General features: G+C 35.2%; 1 protein-coding gene across 1 annotated transcript in view; it reads right to left on the minus strand.

The window, feature by feature from the left end:
- The window catches only part of VAV3 (vav guanine nucleotide exchange factor 3), a 393,400-nt gene that overhangs the window by 43,183 nt on the left and 336,888 nt on the right, over window positions 1-13,329 (minus strand). The window lies entirely within an intron of this gene.

Consider the following 13,329-nt stretch of genomic DNA (forward strand, 5'->3'; position numbering starts at 1 on the left):
GGAAGGATCCACAAAAGTGAAGGGTGACATAAAATTCTAAAGTAGAACAGAGATCTGAGGCTGTTCCATCCTGATGTGTCCTTCTGAAGCTTTTTCTCTCTTCGGTACATTCTGATGTGTGATGAGCCAGGACTGTCTTCTCAGCTGTGACCCCCATCATCAGAGTAGGATCCTGTCCTTTTCCATCTGACATGAGCCCTCCTCATTTCTATCATGTGTACTTTGGGCCCTCGTTTGGAGGAATATATCATATATAAGGCTATAAATAATTCTGTTCTCATCTTTGACAGTTTTTCCCTAATGCCTTTTTCTGCCTTCATCATAGGCTGTTTACATTGTTAAGACTTCTGCTGTGGATGTAGCATTTTAAAAAAATTTCATTGGGAATATAGCATACATATAAAATTACATATAAGATACATGCTTCTTCCCAAGTACATTTTATAAAAGCTAGATGAGACAGAAGTGAACTTTCTGTGTTTGTTAGGCTAGAAATGTCATTATTTCATCCTCATTGAGGAAAGATATATTTCTAATTTTCTTTCAAAACTTTGAGTATATTATTCTTACTGCTTCAAATATTGAAATTTCATTGTATAGAATTCCCATTCAGTTCTTTTTTATAGTTCTTATTTCTCTGCTGACGTTTCCTGTCCATTCAGTATAAACATACAGTTAACCCTTGAACAAAACGGGTTTGAATTGCATGGGTCCACTTATACGTGGATTTTTTTCAATAGTAAATACTACAATACTACACAATCTGCATTTGATTGAATCTATGGATGTGAAACCACAGATATGGAGGAACTGTGAATATAGAGGGGTGACTATAAGTTATAGGTGAATTTTCCACTGCTTGGAGGGTCAGCGCCCTAATCCCTGCATGTTTCAAGGGTCAACTGTATTTTCCTTTATTTATGTCCTTGAGCACAGTTACAATAGCTACTTTAAAAATCCTTTCTTGCAAATTCTATCATTTGGGACAGCTGAGGGTTGTTATCCTTTAATTGTCTTTTCTTTTGAGTGTAGTTCACGTTTTCCTGTTTCTTTGTATACTGAGTGATTTTAGATGGCCTCTTGGACGATTTGAATGATATGCTGTAGAGGCCCTGGATTCAGTTATGCTCCTACAAAGAGTGTGGTTTTTCTTAGAGCAGGCAGTTAACTTGTTTGAACCCCAACTGCAAACTCTGTCTTCCCTGTGGTAAGGGGCAACTGAATACTTCATTAAGTTCTTTTAGCCTAAGCTGAGCTACTTGAAGTCTGCACCACTCAGAGACTGAGGCAATGTTTATACACAGAATTTGAGGTTCTCCCTCACTCTTCTTTCCTTTCTAAGATTTCTTATCTCCCTTTCCAGATTGTGTTTGCTTCAAACTCCATATTCTGCTCTTCAAGCCAGTAATACTGTGAGGTTTCTATCTGAATTTCAGCCACCCTGCATGGTGCAGCCCAGGGTCTATCCTTAAGCTAGCCTTAAAGCCAGGAAACTCACCAAGTATCATCCTTCTTCTGAATGTCAAGTCCTCTCCTAGCCAGTATGTTCAGATAGTTGTTTTTGTAAAAAATATTTTGTCCAGAGTTTGTAGTTATTTTCTGTGGGAGGCTTGGTCCAATAGGAGCTACTTGACAATGACCAGAAGTGGAAACTCTTATTGTTTCCATTATTGCTGTTGTTAGCTATATGTCTAATCATCAACCCTTTATAGGTAATCTGTATTTTCTCTCAGGTTGGTTTTAATATTTTCTCTTTGTCTTTGATGTTCTGCAGTTTCACTAAAATGTATCTAGGTATTGATTAAGTTTAATATACTCTTCTTGACTATTAAGATTAGTTTTATCATAAATTCTGGAAAATTCTCAGCCATCATTTGAACATTGCTTTCCCACAATTATCTATATTCTCTCTTTCAATAGATGTATTTGAACTTTATCATTCCATTCTCTATCTCAATCTTTCTGGACTATTCACTGAGAAATTTATTCAGATTTTTCTTCCAATTTTCTGCCCAACTGGGTCTCATACATCATGTAATGTTTCCATTAAGTTTCTCATTTCAACTACTATATCTGATTCTTTTTGAAATATGCCCAAACAAGAGTGACTTGTTTTCCTTTTAGACTTTTATTCCCCCTTTTATTTCTTCAACCATATTAAACATACAATTTTGAACTTAGTATCTGATAATTCCACTATCTGTTGTCTTTGTGGGTCTAATTCTGCATTTTATTGTCTCTGCTGACTTTTGCTTAAGGTGGGTTTGTTTCCTCATAAATATAATTATTCCAAATTGTGAATTTATAATCCCTGGGACTTTATCAGTAGAAATCCTTTGAGGTGCCAATCTAGAGAGAATCTGTACTTGAATTGGGAACACAATCAATGTGGAATCATTTTATACTATGTTTCTTTTTAAAAATTTTATTTTATATTGGAGTATTGTTGACTAACAATGTTGCATTAGTTTCAGGTATACAGCAGAGTGATTCAGTTATACATATACATATACAAGTTCTTTTCCCATTTAGGTTATTACAGAATGTTGAGCAGAGTTCCCTATGTTATACAGTAGGTCCATGTTGGTTTTCTGTTTTAAATATAGCAGTGTGTAAATGTCAATTCCAAACTCCCAATCTATGCCTCCCCCCCACCCCTCCCCCGGGTAACCATAAATTCATTCTCTACGTCTGTGAGACTGCTTCTGTTTTGTAAATAAGTTCATTTGTATCATTTTTTTTAGATTCCACATATAAGTGATATCATATGATATTTGTCTTTCTCTGTCTTACTTCACTTAGTGTGACAATCTCCAGGTCCATCCATGTTACTGCAAATGGCATTATTTCATTGTTTTTAATGGCTGAGTAATATTCCATTGTATATATATATACCACACCTTCTTTATCCATTCATCTGTCAGTGGACATTTAGGTTGCCTCCATGTCTTGCCTATTGTAAATATTGCTACCATGAATACTGGGGTGCATGTATCCTTTTGAACCATGGTTTTCTCTGGATATGTGCTCAGGAGTGGGATTGCTGGATCATATGGTAGCTCTATTTCTAGCTTTTTAAGGAACCTCCATACTGTTCTCCATAGTGGCTGTACCAATTTACATTCCCACCAAGAGTGTAGGAGGGTTCCCTTTTCTCCACACCCTTTCCAGCATTTATTGTTTGTAGACTTTTTGATGATGGCCATTCTGACTGGTGTGAGGTGATGTCTCATTGTAGTTTTGATTTGCATTTCTCTAATAATTAGTGATGTTGAGCATCTTTGGATGTACCTCTTGGCCATCTGTGTATCTTCTTTGGAGAAATGTCTATTTAGGTCTTCTGCCCATTTTTTTTTTTTTTTTTTTTGTTATTTCTGAGATATACATTTTAAAGTAATAACTAGGATTATTACTTATAACATTATACCAGAACATATAAGATTTTTAGAAGTTTCATGTAATGTCTGAAACATTTATATTAACATATTTCCATACATATTTCCATACAAGTACAAATATAAGATTTTTAGTAATTTCATGTAATGTCTGAAACATTTATATTAACATATTTCCATACATATTTCCATACAAATACAAATATGATTTTTAGAAATTTCATGTAATGTCTGAAACATTTATATTAACATATTTCCATACATATTTCCATACAAATACAAATATAAGATTTTTAGAAATTTCATGTAATGTCTGAAACATTTATATTAACATATTTCCATACAAATAACCCAATGAAAGTTTAGTATTAGTTGTTTTGTTTGTTTTTTTATACTGCAGGTTCTTATTAGGCATCAGTTTTATACACATCAGTGTATACATGTCAATCCCAATCGCCCAATTCAGCACACCACCATCCCCACCCCACCGCAGTTTTCCCCCCTTGGTGTCCATATGTCCATTCTCTACATCTGTGTCTCAACTTCTGCCCTGCAAACTGGCTCATCTGTACCATTTTTCTAGGTTCCGCATACATGCATTAATATACGATATTTGTTTTTCTCTTTCTGACTTATTTCACTCTGTATGACAGTCTCTAGATCCATCCACGTCTCAACAAATGACTCAATTTCGTTCCTTTTTATGGCTGAGTAATATTCCATTGTATATATGTACCACATCTTCTTTATCCATTCGTCTGTTGATGGGCATTTAGGTTGCTTCCATGACCTGGCTATTGTAAATAGTGCTGCAATGAACATTCGGGTGCATGTGTCTTTTTGAATTACGGTTTTCTCTGGGTATATGCCCAGTAGTGGGATTGCTGGGTCATATGGTAATTCTATTTTTAGTTTTTTAAGGAACCTCCATATTGTTCTCCATAGTGGCTGTATCAATTTACATTCCCACCAACAGTGCAAGAGGGTTCCCTTTTCACCACACCCTCTCCAGCATTTGTTGTTTGTAGATTTTCTGATGATGCCCATTCTAACAGGAGTGAGGTGATACCTCATTGTAGTTTTGATTTGCATTTCTCTAATAATTAGTGATGTTGAGCATCTTTTCATGTGCTTCGTGGCCATCTGTATGTCTTCTTTGGAGAAATGTCTATTTAGGTCTTCTGCCCATTTTTGGATTGGGGTGTTTGTTTCTTTGATATTGAGCTGAATGAGCTGTTTATATATTTTGGAGATTAATCCTTTGTCCGTTGATTCATTTGCAAATATTTTCTCCCATTCTGAGGGTTGTCTTTTCGTCTTGTTTATGGTTTCCTTTGCTGTGCAAAAGCTTTGAAGTTTCATTAGGTCCCACTTGTTTATTTTTGTTTTTATTTCCATTACTCTAGGAGGTGGATCCAAAAAGATCTTGCTGTGATTTATGTCAAAGAGTGTTCTTCCTATGTTTTCCTCTAAGAGTTTTATAGTGTCCAGTCTTATATTTAGGTCTCTAATCCATTTTGAGTTTATTTTTGTGTATGGTGTTAGGGAGTATTCTAATTTCATTCTTTTACATGTAGCTGTCCAGTTTTCCCAGCACCACTTATTGAAGAGACTGTCTTTTCTCCATTGTATATCTTTGCCTCCTTTGTCATAGATTAGTTGACCATAGGTGCGTGGGTTAATGTCTGGGCTTTCTATCTTGTTCCATTGATCTATGTTTCTGTTTTTGTGCCAGTACCATATTGTCTTGATTACTGTAGCTTTGTAGTATAGTCTGAAGTCAGGGAGTCTGATTCCTCCAGTTCCATTTTTTTGCCTCAAGACTGCTTTGCCTATTCGGGGTCTTTTGTGTCTCCATACAAATTTTAAGATGATTTGTTCTAGCTCAGTAAAAAATGCCATTGGTAATTTGATAGGGATTGCATTGAATCTGTAGATTGCTTTGGGTAGTATACTCATTTTCACAATGTTGATTCTTCCAATCCAAGAACATGGTATATCTCTCCATCTGTTGGTATCATCTTTAATTTCTTTCATCAGTGTCTTATAGTTTTCTGCATACAGGTCTTTTGTCTCCCTAGGTAGGTTTATTCCTAGGTATTTTATTCTTTTTGTTGCAATGGTAAATGGGAGTGTTTCCATAATTTCTCTTTCAGATTTTTCATCATTAGTGTATAGGAATGCAAGAGATTTCTGTGCATTAATTTTGTATCCTGCAACTTTACCATATTCATTAATTAGCTCTAGCAGTTTTCTGGTGGCAGTTTTAGGATTCTCTATGTATAGTATCATGTCATCCGCAAACAGTGACAGTTTTACTTCTTCTTTTCCAATTTGTATTCCTTTTATTTCTTTTTCTTCTCTGATTGCCGTGGCTAGGACTTCCAAAACTATGTTGAATAATAGTGGTGAGAGTGGACATCCTTGTCTCGTTCCTGATCTTAGAGGAAATGCTTTCAGTTTTTCACCATTGAGAATGATGTTTGCTGTGGGTTTGTCATATATGGCCTTTATTATGTTGAGGTAGCTTCCCTCTATGCCCACTTTCTGGAGAGTTTTTATCAGAAATGGGTGTTGAATTTTGTCAAAAGCTTTTTCTGCATCTATTGAGATGATCATATGGTTTTTATTCTTCAATTTGTTAATATGGTGTATCACATTGATTGATTTGCGTATATTGAAGAATCCTTGCATCCCTGGGATAAATCCCACTTGATCGTGGTGTATGATCCTTTTAATGTGTTGTTGGATTCTGTTTGCTAGTATTTTGTTGAGGATTTTTGCATCTATATTCATCAGTGATATTGGTCTGTAATTTTCTTTTTTTGTAGTGTCTTTGTCTGGTTTTGGTATCAGGGTGATGGTGGCCTCATAGAATGAGTTTGGGAGTGTTCCTTCCTCTGCAATTTTTTGGAAGAGTTTGAGAAGGATGGGTGTTAGCTCTTCTCTAAATGTTTGATAGAATTCACCTGTGAAGCCATCTGGTCCTGGACTTTTGTTTGTTGGAAGATTTTTAATCACAGTTTCAATTTCATTACTTGTGATTGGTCTGTTCATATTTTCTGTTTCTTCCTGGTTCAGTCTTGGAAGGTTATACCTTTCTAAGAATTTGTCCATTTCTTCCAGGTTGTCCATTTTATTGGCATAAAGTTGCTTGTAGTAGTCTCTTAGGATGCTTTGTATTTCTGCAGTGTCTGTTGTAACTTCTCCTTTTTCATTTCTGATTTTATTGATTTGAGTCCTCTCCCTCTTTTTCTTGATGAGTCTGGCTAATGGCTTATCAATTTTGTTTATCTTCTCAAAGAACCAACTTTTAGTTTTATTGATCTTTGCTATTGTTTTCTTTGTTTCTATTTCATTTATTTCTGCTCTGATCTTTATGATTTCTTTCCTTCTGCTAACTTTGGGTTTTGTTTGTTCTTCTTTCTCTAGTTTCTTTAAGTGTAAGGTTAGATTGTTTACTTGAGCTTTTTCTTGTTTCTTTAGGTAGGCTTGTATAGCTATAAACTTCCCTCTTAGAACTGCTTTTGCTGCATCCCATAGGTTTTGGGTCGTCGTGTTTTCATTGTCATTTGTCTCTAGGTATTTTTTGATTTCCTCTTTGATTTCTTCAGTGATCTCTTGGTTATTTAGTAACGTATTGTTTAGCCTCCATGTGTTTGTCCTTTTTACGTTTTTTTCCCTGTAATTCATTTCTAATCTCATAGCGTTGTGGTCAGAAAAGATGCTTGATATGATTTCAATTTTCTTAAATTTACTGAGGCTTGATTTGTGACCCAAGATGTGATCTATCTTGGAGAATGTTCTGTGCGCACTTGAGAAGAACGTGTAATCTGCTGTTTTTGGATGGAATGTCCGATATATATCAATTAAATCTATCTGGTCTATTGTGTCATTTAAAGCTTCTGTTTCCTTATTTATTTTCATTTTGGATGATCTGTCCATTGGTGTAAGTGAGGTGTTAAAGTCCCCCACTATTATTGTGTTACTGTCGATTTCCTCTTTTATAGCTGTTAGCAGTTGCCTTATGTATTGAGGTGCTCCTATGTTGGGTGCATATATATTTATAATTGTTATATCTTCTTCTTGGATTGATCCCTGGATCATTATGTAGTGTCCTTCCTTGTCTCTTGTAACATTCTTTATTTTAAAGTCTATTTTATCTGATATGAGTATAGCTACTCCAGCTTTCTTTTGATTTCCATTTGCATGGAATATCTTTTTCCATCCCCTCACTTTCAGTCTGTATGTGTCCCTAGGTCTAAAGTGGGTCTCTTGTAGACAGCATATATATGGGTCTTGTTTTTGTATCCATTCAGCCAGTCTATGTCTTTTGGTTGGGGCATTTAATCCATTCACGTTTAAGGTAATAATCGATATGTATGTTCCTATGACCATTTTCTTAATTGTTTTGGGTTTGTTTTTGTAGGTCCTTTTCTTCTCTTGTGTTTCCCACTTAGAGAAGTTCCTTTAGCATTTGTTGTAGAGCTGGTTTGGTGGTGCTGAATTCTCTTAGCTTTTGCTTGTCTGTAAAGCTTTTGATTTCTCCATCAAATCTAAATGAGATCCTTGCCGGGTAGAGTAATCTTGGTTGTAGGTTCTTCCCTTTCATCACTTTAAGTATATCATGCCACTCCCTTCTGGCTTGCAGAGTTTCTGCTGAGAAATCAGCTGTTAACCTTATGGGAGTTCCCTTGTATGTTATTTGTCGTTTTTCCCTTGCTGCTTTCAATAACTTTTCTTTGTCTTTAATTTTTGCCACTTTGATTACTATGTGTCTCGGCGTGTTTCTCCTTGGGTTTATCCTGTATGGGACTCTCTGCGCTTCCTGGACTTGGGTGGCTATTTCCTTTCCCATGTTAGGGAAGTTTTCGACTATAATCTCTTCAAATATTTTCTCTGGTCCTTTCTCTCTCTCTTCTCCTTCTGGGACCCCTATAATGCGAATGTTGTTGCGTTTAATGTTGTCCCAGAGGTCTCTTAGGCTGTCTTCATTTCTTTTCATTCTTTTTTCTTTAGTCTGTTCCGCAGCAGTGAATTCCATCATTCTGTCTTCCAGGTCACTTATCCGTTCTTCTGCCTCAGTTATTCTGCTATTGATTCCTTCTAGTGTAGTTTTCATTTCAGTTATTGTATTGGTCATCTCTGTTTGTTTGTTCTTTAATTCTTCTAGGTCTTTGTTAATCATTTCTTGCATCTTCTCAATCTTTGCCTCCATTCTTATTCCAAGGTCCTGGATCATCTTCACTATCATTATTCTGAATTCTTTTTCTGGAAGGTTGCCTATCTCCACTTCATTTAGTTGTTTTTCTGGGGTTTTATCTTGTTCCTTCATCTGGGACATAGCCCTCTGCCTTTTCATCTTCTCTATCTTTCTGTAACTGTGGTTTTTGGTCCACAGGCTGCAGGATTATAGTTTTTCTTGCTTCTGTTGTCTGCCCTCTGGTGGTTGAGGCTATCTAAGAGGCTTGATGGGAGGCTCTGGTCTTCTGCCCATTTTTTGATTGGGTGATTTGGTTGTTTCTTTTTTTTATTGAGCTGCATAAAGTGTTTATTTTGGAGACTAATCCCTTATTGGTTGCATCATTTGCAAATATTTTCTCCCATTCTGTGGGTTGTCTTTTTGTTTTGCTTATGGTTTCCTTTGCTGTGCAGAAGATTTTGAGTTTAACTAGGTCACATTTGTTTATTTTTGGTTTTATTTCTATTACTCTAAGAGATGGATTGAAAAAGATATTGCTGCAATTTATGTCAAAGAGTGTTCTGCCTGAATTTTCCTCTAAGAGTTTTATACTATCCGGTATTACATTTAGGTCTTTGATCCATTTTGAGTTTATTTTTGTAAATGGTGTTAAAGAATATTCTAATTTCATTTTTTTACATGTAGCTGTCCAGTTATCCCAGCACCATTTATTGAAGAGACTGTCTTTTCTCCACTGTATGGTCTTACCTCCTTTGTCATAGACTAATTGACCATAGGAATGTGGGTTTACTTCTGGGCTTTCTATACTGTTCCACTGATCTATATTTCTGTTTTTGTGCTAGTACCATACTCTTTTGATGACTGTAGCTTTATAGTATAGTCTGAAGTTAGGGAGCCTGATTCCTCCAGCTCCGTTTTTCTTCTCAAGATTGCTTTGGCTATTTGGGGTCTTTTGTTTCTCCATACAAATTTAAAAGTTTTTGTTCTAGTTCTGTGAAAAATGCCATTGGTAATTTGATAGGGATTGCACTGAATCTGTAGATTGCCTTGGGTAGTATAGTCATTTTGACAACATTGATTCTTCCAATCCAAGAACATGGTATGTCTCTCCATCTGTTTGTGTCATCTTTGATTTCTTTCATCAGTGTCTTATAGTTTTCAGAGTACAGGTCTTTTGCCTCCTATGTATTTTATTCTTTTTGATGTGATGGTAAATGGCATTGTTTCTTTAATTTCTCTTTCTGATATTTCGTTGTTAGTGTATAGAAATGCAACAGATTTCTGTGTATTAATTTTGTATCCTGCAACTTTACTGAATTCATTGATGAGTTCTAGTAGTTCTCTGATAGCATCTTTAGGATTTTCCATGTATAGTATGATGCCATCTGCAAACAGTGACAGTTTTACTTCTTCCTTTCCAATCTGGATTCATTTTATTTTTTTTTCCTCTCTCATTGCTGTGGCTAGGATTTCCAAAACTATGTTGAATAAAAGTGGCAAGAGTGGATATCCTTGTCTTGTTCCTTATCTTAGAGGGAATGCTTTCAGCTTTTCCTCATTGAGTAATGATGCTAGCTGTAGGTTTGTAATTTATGGCCTTTATTATGCAGAAGGCATACACACTGGTCTTTTCATATTTTCTATTTCCTCGTGGTTCAGTCTTGGGAGATTGTAGCTTTCTAAGGATTTGTCTATTTCTTCTAGGTTATCCATTTTATTGGCATATAGTTGCTTATAGTAGTCTCTCATGATGTTTGTATTTCTGTGGTGTCAGTTGTAACTTCTTTTTCATTTGTAATTTTATTGATCTGAGCCCCTTCCCTTTTTTTCTTGATGAGTCTTGCTAAAGGTTTATCTATTTTGTTTAACTTTGCACAGAATCAGCTTATAGCTTCATTGATCTTTACTATTGTTTTCTTCATCTCTATTGCATTTATTTCTGCTCTGATCCTTAGGATTTCTTTCCTTCTACGAACTTTGGGTTTTGTTTGTTCTTCTCTCTCTAGTTGCTTTAGGTGTAAGCTTAGGGTGTTTATTTGAGATTTTCCTTGTTTCCTGAGGTAAGACTGTATTGCTATAAACTTCCCTCTTAGAACTGCTTTTGCTGTGTCCCATAGGTTTTGGATCATCATGCTTTCATTTTCATCTGTCTCTTGGTATTTTTTGATTTCCTCTCTGATTTCTTCAGTGATCCATTGGTTGTTTAGTAGCATATTGCTTAGCTTCCACGTGTTTGTGTATTTTTTACAGTTTTTTTCCTTGTAGTTGATTTCTAATCTCATAGCGTTGTGGTTGGAAAAGATGCTTGATGTGATTTCAATTTTCTTAAATTTACTGAGGCTCACTTTGTGGCCCAGCAGGTGATCAATCCTGGAGAATGTTCCATGTGCACTTGAGAAGAATGTGTATTCTGCTGCTTTTGGATGGAATGCTCTATAAATATCAATTAAGTCCATCTGATCTAATGTGTCATTTAAGACCTGTGTTTCCTTATTGATTTTCTGTCTGAATGATCTGTCCATTGATGAAAGTGGGGTGTTAAAGTCCTCCCCTATTATTGTGTTACTGTTGATTTCTCCTTTTATAGCTATTAATATTTGCCTCATATATTGGGTATATATATATTTATAATTGTTATATCTTCTTCTTGGATTGATCCTTGCTCATTATGTAGTGTTCCTTCTTTGTCTCTTGTAATAGTCTTTAAAGTCTATTTTGTCTTATATGAGTATTGCTACTCCAGCTTTCTTTTGATTTCCATTTTCATGGAATACCTTTTTCAATCCCCTCACTTTCAGTCTGTATGTGTCCCCTAGATCTGAAGTGGTTCTGTTGTAGACAGCATATATATGGGTCTTGTTTCTGTATCCATTCAGCCAGTCTATGTCTTTTGTTTGCAACATTTAATTCATTTATGTTTAAGGTAATTATTGATATGTATGTTCTACTATGTTTCTAGCTTAGTATTATTTAGGTCACAAAGCTAGTATGAATTCCAGCCCCCCATGTGGGTGGTTTTTGGATCTAAAGTTAAGAATTCTTAGGGGAGAGAGACTTTTTTTTCTGTTCCCCACCAAGATCCAAGACAAAGATAGGCATATCTTCTCCTTTGGGATAGTTTTCTTCTTGTTCACCCACTGAGGGCTCTGCGATTCACAGAGAGACACCCAAGTTTGCACTGTGCTGTAGCTCTAGGCTTTCTCTCCAGTAACCATATTGCCAGAAATGAAATTGTCTCTTTTATGTTCCTCCTGTGTTTTTCCTCCTTCTACTTAGCTTCATTCACCTAACTTAACCTACAACCAACAAATGAATCTATAATTTCATTAAGTAAAGCAGTAAAATTTTAATAGCTATTTATTAACTTTAAGCTATAAAAACAATCATATTTAGTTGGTAGTCCTACCCATAATTATGTGTTCCTCTACAGCTCTTTATCAGCTAAAATTGTAAGCACATTTCTTTTTCTAGTAACTAACCAGATCGCCAAATATCATTCAATATGATCCTATAAGCTGATTTAATTAATATCTGCCATTGTTAATTACCTACATTTAGTTAGGAACTTTTGTTTGCTTTTTCACTTCTTTGCTCATTCATACAACAAAAATTTATTAAATACCTACTATGTGCCAGACTATTCCTAAAATAAAACTTCAAATGCTCATTCTATGCTATATTCAAGGAGCTGTGAAAAGAAAACAGTACATGGTATATGAAATGCTTAATAGTTTCTTTTTATTGGAGTATAATTGCTTTACAGTGTTGTTAATTTCTGCTGTACAATGAAGTGAATCAGCTATATGTGTACATATATCCCCTCACTCTTGGGCCTCCCTCCCCCACCCCTCCATCCTACCCATCTAGGTCATCACAGAACACCAAGCTGAGCTCCCTGTGCTAGGTTCCCAAAATCTTAATGTTAATTTTCTGCTACGTGCCTACATATAAATCTCAGTTCTTCAAGCATAGGAAGCCTTAATCTTATTCATATAAATGACAGAAAACTAGCTAAAGAATCATTTTTGCTTATCTAATTAAATGAGAGTTGTATGAAATTTCAATGATTTTTTTCAAGATTACAACATAACCTGAATAATATGTGGCATTAGATCATAGAACCAACAGAAATAGCAAGAGCTTTTTTTTTTTTTTTTGATTCCCTTTTGCTTTTGAAATTAATTAAGCTTGAATGAGTGGAGTAAATTATTCTTCAGACTACATCTGAGGTTAAGGATGGCAGACATTCCCATTTATAATATTAAAAAGAATGTTCAGTTTAGAAAACTGGGAAGGACTGAAATAAGGCAAGCAAGATAGTTCAAGAAGGTTTTTTTTCCCCCAAACCAATAACTCCATTGTATTAGTAAAATAATTTCATTTAATTAGAGTTAAGAACTTGAAAAGTGTCATAGAAAAATCTACCCCAAACACCAAATTACAATGATAAAATAACATCACCCTAAACAGAAATTTATAAATTTCATAAAGCACCAGAGAGTACATTTTATGTTATATTCATCCATAATAATATTTGGGTAAATATTCATTCTTCTTGTATCTGCCTAATGTATTTGATGTTTTCAGAAAATGTCATTACGACACTAAATAAACTTATGACAAACTAAAGCACAGAAAAATATATTAAGAGATTTGACTGAAGAATCTGCGGACATTCATGCTTTCTAGCAGGCTTTCAAACACACTAGTTGAAGTGCAATCTCTCTGTAA

Source organism: Balaenoptera ricei, chromosome 1, assembly GCF_028023285.1.
Source record: "Balaenoptera ricei isolate mBalRic1 chromosome 1, mBalRic1.hap2, whole genome shotgun sequence".
NCBI classification, from domain to species: Eukaryota; Metazoa; Chordata; class Mammalia; order Artiodactyla; family Balaenopteridae; genus Balaenoptera; species Balaenoptera ricei.